The sequence below is a fragment of the Dryobates pubescens genome, chromosome 21, assembly GCF_014839835.1.
Source record: "Dryobates pubescens isolate bDryPub1 chromosome 21, bDryPub1.pri, whole genome shotgun sequence".
NCBI lineage: Eukaryota > Metazoa > Chordata > Aves > Piciformes > Picidae > Dryobates > Dryobates pubescens.
Genome location: NC_071632.1, coordinates 7,929,477 through 7,944,767, shown reverse-complemented (window position 1 = coordinate 7,944,767; position 15,291 = coordinate 7,929,477). Strand labels below are relative to the sequence as shown.

The following is a 15,291-nucleotide window of genomic DNA, read 5'->3' as shown; positions in this document are numbered from 1 at the left end:
GTCGACAGAATTCACACCAGCATTTTTTTTTTTCAGTCTTTAAGCTCAAGTGTCTGGAAACGCATTTCTTCTGTAGGTTATTCACATGCAGATTCCTTCTTGTGGTGGAATGCCCCAGGGTAACTGAGGGCAGAATTTGGCCCTTTCTGTTTGCTCAGTGAGGCTAAGTGCTGCTTTCTGAGTGAAATACCTGCCTTAAAGCTGTACAGCTCGATATGCAAGAGTAGCTTTGGCATTTCCTTATTTTCCTTATGGGAGGCGAGTCCTGCAAAAGCTGAAGACTTCTGCATGGAAATGAAGCATGCAAAGGTGTCTTGCACAAGTTTTGGCCTGAGAACTTGGGGTGAGGGGATGTATTCGTGGCAGCAGAGGTAGAAGTAAGGCTAGACAGAATTAATATCAAATTATTAAAACACGCACAAAAGCGTTCCAGTCTGTGGTGTCCTGTTTGTAGTTCAGTTCCAGGTGAGTGCAAGGTTCCTATAGAACGCAAAAATTCTCTGCAGTTTGGCAGCAGTTGTAAGTGCTCGTTGTCTCTGAGAGAAAATCTATTTATTTAATGTACTTAAATATGGATTTAACAGCTGACAGAAGTTTGAAAACTTTGGTCTCCATGTTTAGGACTCTCAGCACATTGTTTTTCAAAATCGGTGCTCTCATTATTTTTGAGCTATGAAGTCTTCTCACACCGCTATCAAGAAATCCTCACTTGCCATTTATATGCCTAAAACATCTGCAGGAAACAAAGGTGTTGGGTTGTTTTGCAGTAATCGGTTCAGCTCTCATTTCCATTTGGTAATTGCTGTGAAAGGTTTACCTGCTGTAATGTAGTTTATTTTGTCTGGAAATGCCTTTGTTTCGGTGTGTGGCTGCTAAGCAACAGGCCAGATATTTACTGTCAAACAAATAAAACAAAAGCCTCATCTGCCACTTGGAGGCCCACTGTCATTGGAATTGAACCACTCCACTGGGTCATCATATTTGAGAGTCCACGCTAAACTTCGTTTTCCATTACACAGCAACTTATCTGTAGGAATCCTTTCAGTGCTTGCATTATCTAACAAGATTATAACTATATGGCAGTATTCTAATGCCACATATATTATTTATTTGTAGTGATTACTTTTTTTTTCCCCCCATCAAAGGGTAAAAGGAAAACTTACCTGATTTGAGTTACCTTCTTGGTTACCCTGGAACAATGATTCCGTTAATAAGTTAACGCTGTGGTTAGAGCTGAGTCCTTCCATTCTATTATCTCTCTTGCCCTGCCCAAAACAGTATTCAGAATATATTTCTTGGAAGCAACTGGAGGAAAAAAAACAAGAAAAGAAAAGAAAAAGAAAGGAATCCCCCAAATCTCAGAAGGAGCAGTCAGGCAGAAATGCTACTGTCAAAGGGAAATTACCATGGAGGCAAGTAGATAATCAATAGTAATCAAGCTGGCAGTGCTAAAATACAACAGTATCCCTTGAGACTTGTATTATGCTCATCTGCAATGGGTCAGAGGCCAATGCAGTCTGATTGCAATTGAGGTAAGCTTTTCAGAAAGGTGCAGGTGATGGGACAAATTTGCAGTTCTTAATAGCTGGAGCTTTCTACCTTCTCCAAGGCTGTGGATGCACAGCCTGACACTACCAGTCCTAGCGAGTGGCTTGCTCCTTTCTGTTTCAGCATGTCTGTGTTTGTGTCCATGTCAGTCTGGAAGCCTTGGATGACATCTGCCAGCTACCAGTACATGTGCAGTTGTTTGGGGGCTGAGTAGGAAGAGGCCATGAACTGGTCTTAAAACGCTGTGAAGTCTATTGGGGAATAATTTCAAGTGTTGCTAAAACCTGTTGTCAAAAATAGGCCCCTAGTGCCTGCAGCTCCCATGCACTGTGCGTCTCATTGTCCAGTAGGCATATACAAATACTTACATGTAAGCTCCATAGATTCATTTTGATCTTTCCACCAGCTATGCACTGGAAATGAGTGCTGCTGGCCTTGTGCAAGAAATAGTCAGGGAAGCTGTGTCACCAAAATGCCAAAGCATTCTAGAATTGCCTTTTGCTGTTGTGGGTTTCAGCATTTGTGGAAGAAATAAGAAGCCAGGCCTGAAAAATAAAATCCACTAAACAGACTTCATGGATTTTGAAACAGTCAGTACCCATGCAAAGTCCTGCTGTGTATTGGTTGGAATATTAATTTTACAGGCTAATCCATCTGGCCATCTGCTCATCTGAAATTCAAACAGGGCTGTGTATTGCAAGTTAATAGCCTATAACAGCCAATAGCTCTAAATGATCAGCAGAATGTGTCATCCTGCCTTGCTTCTCCATCAGCAAACGGGTATGACTTGTCATTTAATACTTCAGCTACTGATTATTCCTGATGGGGGGAAAAGGTGAGAAAGCAAATGTCTGAGCTGGTAGTGATGTTTGGCATGCATCTTGTGGATCCACTTCTTTGTTGCTCTCTCCTATGGTCCAATTATTATGGGTTGTGCCAAAGGCTAGAGGAAAGACTGTGTTTAGATCTTCAGATTGGAAGTAGCGTGACAAATAATTTCCTCTGAGAATTACTTTCCTGTGGAAAGAATTGGTCTTGACTGGATAGTCAAGACCAATATTTCAAGCTCTTGACTGGTCTGTGGAAACCATGAATATATGCAGGTTTTTTCAAACCTAGTGAAAATTTGATTTGACACAGTTCCAACCACCAAACTGAGGATTTCTATGCAGAATTGAGAAACACATATTGAGCTTTTAAATTTGCACCTGGCTTTATTAAGTGTTCACTAGACAGCTAATACTCTCTGAATCAATGCCTTTAAATCACCAATATTAGCCTAGTATTTTAAAATTTTAAACTCAATATATCAGAACCAATATTTGTCCTTGTCTTGTTTGTAACTTTAAACCTAAATTTGAATGATTTTGTTTGACACAAAGGATGTCTTAGCAAACTATGTGGTTTGATTAGCTGCTGAAGTCTTCCTCAGGTCAGTGGTACCCTGGAAATGTTTAACATTTTTGGTTATTATAACTACACTCTTTTATGTCTCATCTTGATGTGATTGTGACATTAGTTATATAATAAATGTGAAACTCAAAGCAATAGTTATTCATTCTTTATGTTCTCACGGTGCTGTAACACAGTGAGAGGAGGATTTACAGAAAGAAAATGGCAGGTAGGATCCAGCTCTGAGGCTTTCCATAATGATTATGTGGCTGACCACCTTTTGCACGCTTGCAAATCTTCATCTCACCTTGGCTTTCTACAATGCATACCGTCAAAATTGTTTCACTGAATTGTTAGAGAAAAACAGGTTGAACCAGAACCCAAGTTTTTCTAGAACCTAAAGATAATTTGCTTTTGGAGTAGTTTCATTTATTTTCCTAGTCTGTGTGAGGAACGGTGGTTGGATCCAAATCGTAATTTTTGGAAAGAACTTTAAAGTCTGTAGAAGACTATAAAATATTATTAAGTGTGTAATTAATTGCTCAAATTCATAGTCTTCCTAGTGGGTTTACTTTGTAGTAAAAGGAGAAGTTAGACTGCTTGGGGAAATACATTTTTGCAAAGTTGGAAACCACAGCAATTGAGGTAACACATTTTAGCCTGTATTATGGTTATGAGATGCTGCATTACAAGGATTCCATGTGAAACCACTTTAGACCATAAGAGGTAACACCTTTAGGTAGATGGGTAATAATTATGAGGGAAAAAAAAACCAAACCCACAACACAACATAAAACTGAGCGTATGAGCGAGAAAGAGAATGTAAATTGTCACATCAGGGAGAAGTTATTTTTATTGTTTCTGCTCTTGTTTAATACTGAGAAGGAAAAAAAGGACTTTTTTTTCTTTTCTTTTTTTTCTGTCTTTGGTATCAGTCAGGGGGAGTCAGGAAAAGAAATCCTTTCTCTGAAAGCTCTGAATTAACTTAGATTTGTTTGGCATCATTCAGGTGCCACAGACCACGATAACAAAGAAAGCTTTCAGTTTGCCTGGTTGTTGAGGTTCACTGAAAGCAGAGAGTATGACTTAAGGAAGAGTTTAGGTAGAGCCTTGGAGGCAATTAAGTAATTTAAATATTTCTGTTTGCTTTTCACTGGAAGATGACACAGAGTTTGGAACAGACACGGGCTGTGCTATTTCCTACTCTGTCAGTGCCTGAAAGAAAGAAGCAAATTTTGATACATTCAAAACCAGTACCAAAATGCTAAATGCAAAGAGAGGTTTAATTTTGATGAAAAAAGAATTGTAAATGGAGTAAATTATAATAATATGGAATTTTAAGAAGTCTCTGATAACTTTAACCTTTTCTGAAACTGTTCAAAATATCTTCCTGTAGATATTAGTAAGGAATTTGCTGATCTGATAAACTGATTGTACTGAAGAAACACTATTTTCTAACCATAGCAGGTTTGGCTTCTCCTACTATGATTATTTTTATTGAGGTTTTCCTACATTGCAGTAAAACCAGAATAACTTTCAAATTATGTATTAAATACTTTCTGGGATTGTTGCAGTCTTGATTTAAGCTTGGGCCAAAGGAACAATTTGCACGTGATTGGCAATGTGTTGATAGTGGATGTATTCTTATGTCTGTGTCCCAAGGGAAGATACAAGAACTCTGTTACTGACCCTGTTACTTCTGTTGTTGCTCTGCCTAATGCCTATTCTGACAACTCAAAATGCTGAACAAAGTGAACAGGCACTATGGAAACCATAAATTGTAAAATATTCATATGCCTAGAAAAAACCCACATATTTAAGTTTCTTTTGGTCTTTTCAGGATGACTTTTGTTTCAATATTTTGGTTTCAATAAAAGAGACAGCAGGCACTAAACAGATAAAATATCCATTTATGTTTGAGGATGTTGAGCCAAGTTTTGCTATCAGCTGTGCTGCTGTAGTGTGTTGTGACTTTCTTGGAGTTACTGTGGTATTATCTTGAAAGAAGTAGAGAGTGATTAGTGAGGAATATATTTAGTATGTATTTTAGGAAATACTGACTAGTGATATCTAGCCACAGGCTATATTTCTCACTTCATCTCCAAATGGGAAGCTAAAATCAGACTCATGTTCTAGGTGCATTCTGTAGATGTTCATGTACTGGTTTGCCATGCAGTGCAATGCAAGAGTGCTTTGATCAAGCTTTAATTCAGTGGTTAGGACACTTTCTTTGAAAACAGGAGATGAACACTTTTTTTCTCAGGAGAACATATTACCCAAGTCTCCCAGGATCTGATTAAATGCTTTAGTTGCTTTACTGTTATTTAAAGCAAGGGCACTGATGTTTCCATCAGCTTTAAAAGTGTGCAATATGGCTTTCTGCCGGAGACAAACAATCTATCTCACAACCCATGTGGTGGAGAGTCCCACCATTCATAAGCAGTGGGCATTTGTCTGGAATTTCAAGGAAATAAAGTTGAGAGGTGTGAAATATTTCTACATGAATGACCCTGTGTTAGTCCTTCAGCTCTCCTTCACCAAAAAATGCAGTGAGACAAACTAGAAACTTTATGATCAAAATACTTCTGTTCTCTTGTTGGCTTGCAGGATCAGAACAATAAGAACACAGTGGCAGCTATCCTCTTTGTGTGCTACCTGCTAGATTAATGGCACAGGCCATTATTAAGTTTGACTGCCAAAGACTGCATTTTTATCAGAGTCATTTACCTGGTCATTCTGTCTGTGGTGGGGGTGTGCGTGCAGGTAGTACAGGCAGTAAGGAAACAAAAGGCTGAGAAATGCAGTGATTCTCCAAGGTGCCATAGTTGCAGACACTTTAAATAATAACAAAGAGAGAAGAGGGCAAAGGCACTATAGAAAGTGAGATTCCTTGGCCATTGACCTCTCTGTATCTTCTTGTTGGAAGACACAGGGATTTTGTACCTTCAGTGCAGTCAGATATTGGGACAGGAAGACTTAAATCAGAGGAGCTTGGTCTGCTGAAACATTCACATGTTCTACAAAACAATTTACAAGGTAAAATGTCTTAAACTTTGTGTTTTGGGCAAAATCAGCCAATAAAATGTCAAAGCTGATGACCAGAGAGAACCATTTTGCTGAACTGAATCAGAAAAGCTGCACTTGTAGTGATGAGTTGGTGTGAAAATGACAAGAGAAAACCAGCCAATAAACAAGATTTTCATCCTTCTTCCTTCCGCCCTGCTGCACTGCATGTTAGGAAAGAAATGGACTATTTTAAAATCTGAAATGAATACCTTTAGTCAGACAGGTGTCCCTCAGCACAAAAGAATGACATAAAACATAACAAATTTCATTAGACTGTATTTTTTGTTTGCCTCTTTTCTTTCCTCTTTTCTTTCCTCTTTTCTTTCCTCTTTTCTTTCCTCTTTTCTTTCCTCTTTTCCTTCCTCTTTTCTGTCCAGAGCTGCTATTTCTTAGGTAATCTTCATTGTTTTTCTTGGATGGTGGAACATGTTTTTCAAATACTATGCCTGTTTACAAAGTTTAAGAAGTCAGAGGACAGAAGCAGTACTGTCTGACTGGTAGAACCAGTCAGATGGCTGGAAAGGTGGATTCCAAATGCCAAGTCCACAAGTGAATAAAGAGCAGCTCACATGCATCCACTTATATTTGCTTTGTTTATAAGCAGTGAATGCTAAATTACTATGAATAATTCACAAGAATTATGTCTTGCTTCTAAACAGCCTAAATGTGCAAATGGAGCCAATGCCCTGTGACCAGATTTTAACCAGATTTAAGTGTAAGAAACTCTAAATATTCAACTGCATTAGTTTTATGGAAAAAAAAAAAAGTGGTGGATTTTGTTATTGTTCACATGCAGTCAGGAAATCCTGAGTGAAGACTGATGACTGATTGTCTCTGCTATCTTGCATCTTATCTAGAAGCCTTCACTGTGCAAGACAAGTATCAAATGCTGCCACACTGATGAAACTATAAATGATAACATGAGAGAGATAGGAGCAGAGAATGTATCCCCAAAGAGTTGTGGTTTTATTAGCAATATTAGGTCTTGGGTGAAAGTTTAACCTAGTTTCTCTTCTAAAATTGTGACCTGCAACCCAAGTTACTTAATTATTTGTGAACTTTCTATTTACCTCATCATATCTATTGTTGACTTAACTAAATATAAATTGCCCCACAAGCTGTCTCACAGATCCAAAGAAACATTTAGAATATTAGCCTATGCGACTGCATTAATTTGGCTGTCATCATCTGTGCTGGCTGGGTTACTGAAACTGAATAAAACAATCTGGAATAAAATAATCTGTAAATGAGGATATATCAGAGAAGGAGAATGCTGTGTGGTGTGAACAAATTCAGATTATCAGCTTTAACTCTGCATTTCCTCATTGTTTTTGAGACACACCCACATGCTGTAGTTACTCATTGCCATTGAAAAAACAAACAAACAAGCGTTTTTTTATGTTGAAAACAAGTATCCCTCCAGACAGAAACCCCAGAAACTTCTTCAGATACTTCCTGTTTCATCTGCAGTGTTTGAGCAGAGGATTGTTCACTTTAGTATTTAAATGGAAGAAATGCTGAGCCATTAATTCCTGCTGATTTGGTACAACAGGAGTGTCTGCTGCAGTGCTGTTGCAAATTCATCATCCATCAACACCTTTTCTAAGGAAGCAGAAATCCCTGTGCTTCTTGTCCAGGATATATGACACATTTAAGTTTGTGGACTCTACTATTGCCATCCAACCTTATTTCTTCTTGAAGTCCTGTAGCAAGTGTATGAAGAAAGTCTGTAGTAGGATGTGCAGTGGGAAGTTTCTTGGATGAAAGTTAGGCTCTGGCAGTGGTCACTCAGCCATGTATACAAGGATGTACAGGTTTGTAGTTGTCAGCCTGGCCTCACCCTAGTCAAGAGATGTCTTCACCAATGTGTATTTTGTGTATGCATGTGGAGAGAGTAAATTTGATTTAGAGTCAAGAAGCCTCTGGGATAATTTTCCCCCCAACACTTTTCTGTAGTCACCAGAGCATGCCACCTCCTTTAGCTAATATTTGCAGTAACTTTATATGTTAAACAAGGCTATGCAGTAGCTGTTGGTAGCTTAACCATGTGGCTGCAAAATTAACCTTTGACCTTTCTTAGCCTAATCAGGAAATTGACTTTAGGAGTTATTCCTTAACCCAGGATATGTGGTTAGAGTTAAACATCACTAATAGGAAGTCTAGAAACAGGAAATGTGTGAATGCTAATCCATACAAATCTAAACAAACCCCTGCCTTACTTACAGTTTTATAGGAATTCTCCTCTTGATTCCCTTTCCTTCAACAAATCAGAAAATATTACAAGCAACTTGTCAAAGTCTTTGAAAAAAAATCAGCTTTTTGTTGCTATTGGTTTATTAGATTTCTACCTGGGTAGGATTTTGTCAGGAATCATCTCTGGGCAGGTACATGCTATTCACCTTCACTGCACTTCTGATTCATGAGATTATTCACCAGAATTTTCAGGCAAAGTATTAAATAGGAGTGTTTCTTTTTTTGTGTGTTGCTTAAATTGAGTAATTTGGGGAAAACAAAAATCTGTTTCCATAGGTTGCTGTATCAGCAAGAATGTTTCATCAGCTGTTTACTGATGGTGTGAAGTTGTGGCAGTTTAGGCTGGGTCCCTCCTGTTCCTGCCACATAAGTTACACCTCTGGTGTCCAGAGGGTCCAACCCAATAAGGTGGACACAGGAAATAGCATATTTCATACCCATAATATTCTGTGCCTTATAAATCCATTTGTAAAGTCCTTCTCTTCCTCTTTCTTCCCTCTCTGTTGCCGAGGGAGATGCTCCCTATCGGGTAATGCAAGGCCTCTTAGGCTGGCCAGGTCTGAGACTGCCTCCCCCTTTCCCCTCCTGGCATTAGTCCTAGCCAGGCCTGAGACTAGCCCAGCAGTAGTGAGGGGGGAAAAAAGAGCCCTGGGGGTTTTGGGTATACCCTTGGGTGGGGAGAAGGGAAGTATTGGGAGGCTTTTGGGTGTGCTACAGGAGATTCTGTATGCTTTGGGATTCTTTTGTCACTATGCTTTGTAGCTTCTGTAAAACACTTACTGCTTCCAATTTAAACTTTCCATCACTTTTGTAATCCATTTGTGTGAGTGTCATCCTTTTGCCCCTTTCAGGAGCAAGAGAGGATCTGCCTGGCCTCAAACCGGGACAGAAGTACAATGGTTGCCCAAGACCTGAGCAGAAATAGAAACCTAAAGCGGAAGAATATGCAATGTGTCACTTCTGGGCTGCCAGCTGTAATCTGGCTTTTCATTTAGTGACTCGAGATGTTATTACTTCAAATCTATGCAGTGAAATGACTTTGTGGACTCACTGCACCTTTAAAGGGCAGGTATCCTTAAACCATAAATTTACACTTCAGCTCCAGATGACATCCTTTCTGGTGTTCTCAGACTTAGAACTGGTATTCAGCATTGTGTTCACTTATCTTTCATCTTTACAGATCACTGAAAACTGCATGTATGTTGCTTATGTTATATTTTGTGTACAGAATGTCACCCTCTTGAGTCATCAGTCCAGAGCAATAATTTCACAGAAAAAAAAAAATCACTATGTCCCTGCTCACTGCAGGGGGCTGGACTAGATGACCTTTGGAGGTCCCTTCCAACCCAAACCATTCCATGATTCTATGAATAATCTCATTTCATTGTTAGATTTTTCCAAAGGTTTTTGTATGCTGCAAACTGCAAAACTGAAGGCTTGCCTTCTACAACAGCAAACCAACATTTTTCAGGTGGTTTCTGTTAATGTTGTTATACTGCATACCTAAATTGGGAGTGTCCCATAGCCAGGATCTGTGACTCAGTCCCCATTCCATCCTGCAGGAACACCTGCTCCCTCCACTAAAAGGCCTGCTTTGCCTTTGTAACACTCACAGAAGTATCCATCCAGAATGAATGGCAGTTAAGGTCCATTAATTTCAAACTGTTGTTGTGATCATACTGGCTACACAAGGCATATTTAGTAGTAATTTGAGTAAATGCTTATACAAAGCATGGGATGGATTATTGCAGGTTTACAGTTTTAGACATGCTAAAAGAACAGTAGCAGTTTGTTGTGTTCTCATTTGTAAGGATAAAAAGCATTATGGATGGGTATTTCTATCATAGCATTGTGGTGATAGCCAGCCCTAAATCTGTGTGAAATCCCCCTCAGCAAAAGCAGTGTAACTCAAAGAGCTCTCCTGTGGTTTTGGGTACCTTACTGAATTCACAGCTGCTTAGATTTAGATTAAATCTCAACAAAAACAAGGCAGGTGAGCTTTTCTGTCCTTGTGCCCACCCCCACACCCTACCAAACTGGAAAAGATCTAACCAACCAAATCCTGTCTGCACGGTTTAAGAAAAGAAGTCCTATAGCAAGTTCTGCTCAACATGATCCTCACAACTCAAATCAATTTGGAACTCCTTGATCACATTGGCATGGTGGGAGTGACCTATTAAATATCAGGACTATCTCAGGAGGTGTCTCATGGTGGCTCCACCCTCTTATCCCTTGCCCATTATCAACCATTCCCTCATGGCTGAGGGTCTACAGCACATATATTTGACAGCTGTTTAAACAATACAGAAGTTCCAAAGTTTGAATTGTGAAATAAAGTAAAACTCTTTTAAAGCCAGAAGTTGGGAGTGGAAGCTAAAATTTCCTGCTGGTTTTCATTCCTTAGTTTCTGCCGGTAGCATGAATTTTTGGGCATGGTATTTAGTCAACCCCAAATATTTTTCCACAGATCCCTCCATTTCCAAGCCCTTGTGGCTGAACTCAGAGTCTCTGTGTTTAGATTGTATGTTTTCTTGTGGTTTAATACTTTTTCTTCTCTTCCTGATACAGTTGAGACATCTCTGTGCTGAGCCATCTCATCTGAAAGAGGCTGAGAGCATATGAAGGCAGACAAAGTACCCCTTGATGACAAAAAATGCAAATCCCAAACAAAACATTTGCAGAACCATTAGTCACCATTTCCATGCAACTGAGCAATGATATAGTATTATAGAATGACTCAAAGGTAAGGCTGACTCCTTATATGAAATTCAACAAATAACTTCATATACATCCCCTCCATTTGTTTCTCCACCAGGTCTTTTCCAACCTGGTTAATTCTAGTCTAGTCTAGTCTAGTCTATTCGTAGTATGAGATGTCGTGAAGTACAACAGGGAACTGCTTTGGCAAATGTTGTCAGAAGGAGTTTTTTAATTGGGATAAAGGTGTGGCACTCTGGAAAATAATCAGAGATGCTGGGTAGCCTCAACTGTCCTTAGTTTACAGGGTAGTGAATTCCACACTTTGAAATGAAAGAATTGGCTTTTCATACCTGATAAGTGCATGCAAAAGTGGAGGTAGCCAAAATCTTGGACAGTTTGGAAAGGACTGGACTTAATTTTATTTCTTTTCCTTTATAGTAATAATGATGGCTACTTCATTAATTAGTGTTTATAATGCCACTGGACTCAGAAAAAAAATAATCTCTCTCCATATAGATATATATTTATAGATATATGTGAACTTGTTGGTATTTTTAAATGCTTCCCCTGCTTAGTTCCACTTTTACCATGCCACCTACACAGAAAAATAATGTAATTTATCTCAAGCTGTTTTCATTCTGAGCAAACCCTGATTTAAAGCTGTGGGGGATTGTAATTCCATTTAATTATTGTGAGTTTGGGTTTTGAAAAAAACCCAGTTAGTCAGGTTTTGGTTTTAAAAAAACCCCACATCAGTTCATGGTAGACCTAAAGACTGATATTCTACTGCATTAGATCAGGTTTTAGTTCTACTCAGCTAGGAAAATTAATCCAAACCAAGAGTCAGAATTTGGCATTTTTCTCTATCTGTTAGAATCTGGGACATCCAGACATTCAGCACTGAATGCCTTAGACACATTTCCTTTTCTGATTTGGATTCCCAAAGGTTGAGGAAAATAATAAAACAAAATACCTCCTCTGCATTACAAATTAGATTGAGAAACCCAAGGGTTCTATTTGCTGCTGGAAAACAAAATGGAGAACTCATACCTTCTGTGTAGGGCGTAGGTGGAGTGCTAGGAGAAGAATGTAGACACACTGATTCTAGTAAACTGAATGGTTTTCTTGTTTCCATTGTCAGCAGAATGTGGCATATATGTTCAATATAATTGACCCAGTAGTTATATTCCATTTGCCAAGTCACACAGAGACTGAGACTTAATAAATTTGAGATGTGATCAACCTCATTGTAATGTAGATCAACTAAAATAGGTCAGATGAGTCATCTTGCAATGCTTATTTTTCTTTAACTTCAGAAAAAGCCTAAGTTAGGTATAGACATCTATGCTCTGGGTGTTTAAAATAAGGTGAGGTGAACCCCACATGAAATATTCAGTTTGGTTGATCCCAGGTGGATAAAAACATAGCTGTACTATGTTTGGTCTGGTTCAATCTTAGTCCTCCCAGAATGTGTGACTGAGCTAATGGTCTGTACTGAAAAGCTAATTTCCATCTTTAAAAACTTAAGAGTTTGGGAACATTTCTGTCTAAGTGCATACCTACAGGTAAGCAGCATGTTTATACTCTGGCTTAGTTGTTGTAAGCATGAAAGAATTTAGTTCAGTAGGAAGAAACGCTGTCTCACACCAGATTTTCCTTTCCTTCTGTTCACCACTGGCCAGCGGGTTGGCTTTCTCAAAGGCTTTGCAACCAGCAAAACACTAGGAAGTGTTTGTTAGGAACTAAACCCAAGGTTAAAAAAAAATAATATATGGGGCATTGAGCTGTCCCAAGTTAAAACATCCCAAGAGAAGGATAACTGATCTCAGAAACTTTGGGTTTACTTTTACAGTGTAGGAAAGTAACTCAGAAAATGTCAGTGTCCTACTAGGTGGGTGGCAGAAGGAATGGCCGCTAATTAGCACTTCTGGTAAAGGAAATGCTGCATCTGTTACCATGCCAATTATATAAGGAGTTCTTTCTGTAGGTCAAGTGGCTCGTCATTATTAATCCCAGAGTGCATGTATCTGAAAAACAAAGGCAAATACTAAGAACATTGCTGTTGACTCCACAGCACCAAGCCATTTAGCCTTGCTGCTGTCAAGCACTGTGGTATTCCAGTAGGTCTTCATTCAGTTCTCTGGTTCTTCCTGTTAATCTTCTGGTCTGTAGATGGGGAGAGGAATTGTAAAACTATTTATATTGGTACTTATAAATCCTATTTCTCTCCTACTTTCATTTTGAGAGTTAGCTGTTGGAACATGATACCCAGGGAAGTTGTGGAGTCACTGTCCCTGGAGGTGTTCAAGAGGGGATTGGACGTGGCACTTGGTGCCATGGTTTAGTAGTCATGAGGTTTTGGGTGACAGGTTGGACTTGATGATCTTTGAGGTCTTTCCCAACCTTATTGATTCTATGATTTTGGAGTATAACTGAAGCAGGCATCATGTTTTAAATGGGTATGAAATTAAAGCAGGGTTCCATGACCTAACTGGGTTACCCATAGTTTGAAGTTGTCTAAGAGGAACCATCAGTTTAAGAATACTTCCAGTGATGGAGGGAGTCATTTTATGACAAATGTTAATATACTTCGAATGTAGAGGGAACAGGCAAAAGACAAACCAGTGCTTATGCTAAAAATTGAAAACCACTCTATCAGTGCTCTTTATTTGCAGAGTAAAACTGACAGACAAGTCTTCTGAAATATCTAATTCAATGTGGTGTTTGCCATCAACTAGCAGGCATTTGTTTCCAAAGCTGGTGGAAGCAGTTTTGACACTTTGTGCCTTCTCAGTGATTGATTTTTTTTCCTTTTTCTTTTTTTTTTTTTTTCCCCCAGAAAACTTAATTGCATTATGTTCCCCCGCCAAAAAACCCTAAGCACATCAAATGTCACAATATTTGCCTAATCATAAAAATGTCGAGCACTCAGTGCCTTTGCAACTTGTCAGAGTTTACTAAAGAATATATATTTTCATACAAATAATGTGTGCCTTTGGAACATACATTTGAAAGGACAGCTCTTAAAAAGATGACAAAGTGATTGCTGCAAATTATTCTTGTTAGGGAAAAAGAATAGTTTGTCCCTCAGGTAGAATTATGTTGATTTTCAAAAGCAGTAGATCCTAAAGGATTAGACAGGTGTAAAAGGTCACCTAAGAAGAGGATAGGTTACACACTGTGTGGTAGTATTCCATTGAAATTCTTGCTGTGCCTGTCTGACCCCACTGATTTCCACTGGCGAGAACCTGGAAACTTGGATCACAAACTTCAGTGCCAGTCATAACCTGAACAATCTGGGTTTGTGTGATGGGTAACGTTGCTTTTTAAGTATAGGTGGTTGACTGATGCTGTATATTTAAGATGACTAGATAAAAGCACTGAGTCCATATTAATAAATGTACTAATTTTTGTATTGTTTTGAAACTTGCAAAGGCTTTGTTGCACTGCTTGTACTAACTGCAACTGCATTACTTGGTCACTAATTGCATGGAAGAGTTTGGGATGGTGAGTCTCAATGGGAAAGATGTGAGACAAATGGGACTTTCAGATGCAGTCTGTAAAGGAACTATTATTAAATTTCTGTCCAGAGTGCCTTCATCTTTCTTGGCTCTTACAGAGGGAAACAGACACAAAATTCAGTACAGTTGCAGACTGTAAAATGTGGACATGGGAAGCAAACTTAATTTCTTGTCAGTGCAGTAATTTGCTTCCCGTCATGCTCTTTTGGATTGTCCCCAGAGCTCTTCAGTGACTCATGAGAGCTATCTTCAACAAGATCATGACTGCAATGGTAGGTGAGACTGTTATCTTAAAAGGCACTGTTTTTTTTCCATGCATGGAAAGACATCTTAGATTTACACAAGTCTGCAGTGTTCTGGCATGATCACAGGAGAGGAAAGCAAGCGTGCTGTGAGCAGTGATGTACCTCTTTCTGCCTCTGAATGTCCTACTGCAGGTTTTGCTGAGGAGTATCCTGAAGTATCCTAGAAGCTCTCTCTCACTGTCTTGTTTGGATGGGTAAAAGTTTGCCTTTTGCAGATTTGCACTTGTGGAAAATACAGAGAAATATAAATAGGTCACACAGCCAGCAAAGCATACCTAACAGGTAACCTCCCTCTGAATGTGTTTCTAGCCTTGTAAGCCCCTCTGTTTATGCTAAGGACAGAATCATTACAGGCAGACTTTCCTTTCTGTACTTCCATTATGTCCTAGACCTCTCCCTTTTAGTTCCCTTAGTTCCCTCTGCTGCTTTATGATACAGCCAGAACAGGGCCAGCTGGTGCTGATGTGGTGGTAGTAGGACACTGATGGACTTTCCCTGGCTATGGA

The 15,291-nt window shown here is 39.1% G+C and overlaps 1 long non-coding RNA gene across 1 annotated transcript in view; it reads left to right on the top strand.

The window, feature by feature from the left end:
* The window catches only part of LOC128898292 (uncharacterized), a 64,650-nt gene that overhangs the window by 43,801 nt on the left and 5,558 nt on the right, over positions 1 to 15,291 (top strand). Inside the window, exon 3 of the long non-coding RNA XR_008462796.1 lies at positions 10,828 to 11,002. This is a non-coding gene — a long non-coding RNA (uncharacterized LOC128898292). The remainder of the gene's footprint in view (positions 1 to 10,827; positions 11,003 to 15,291) is intronic.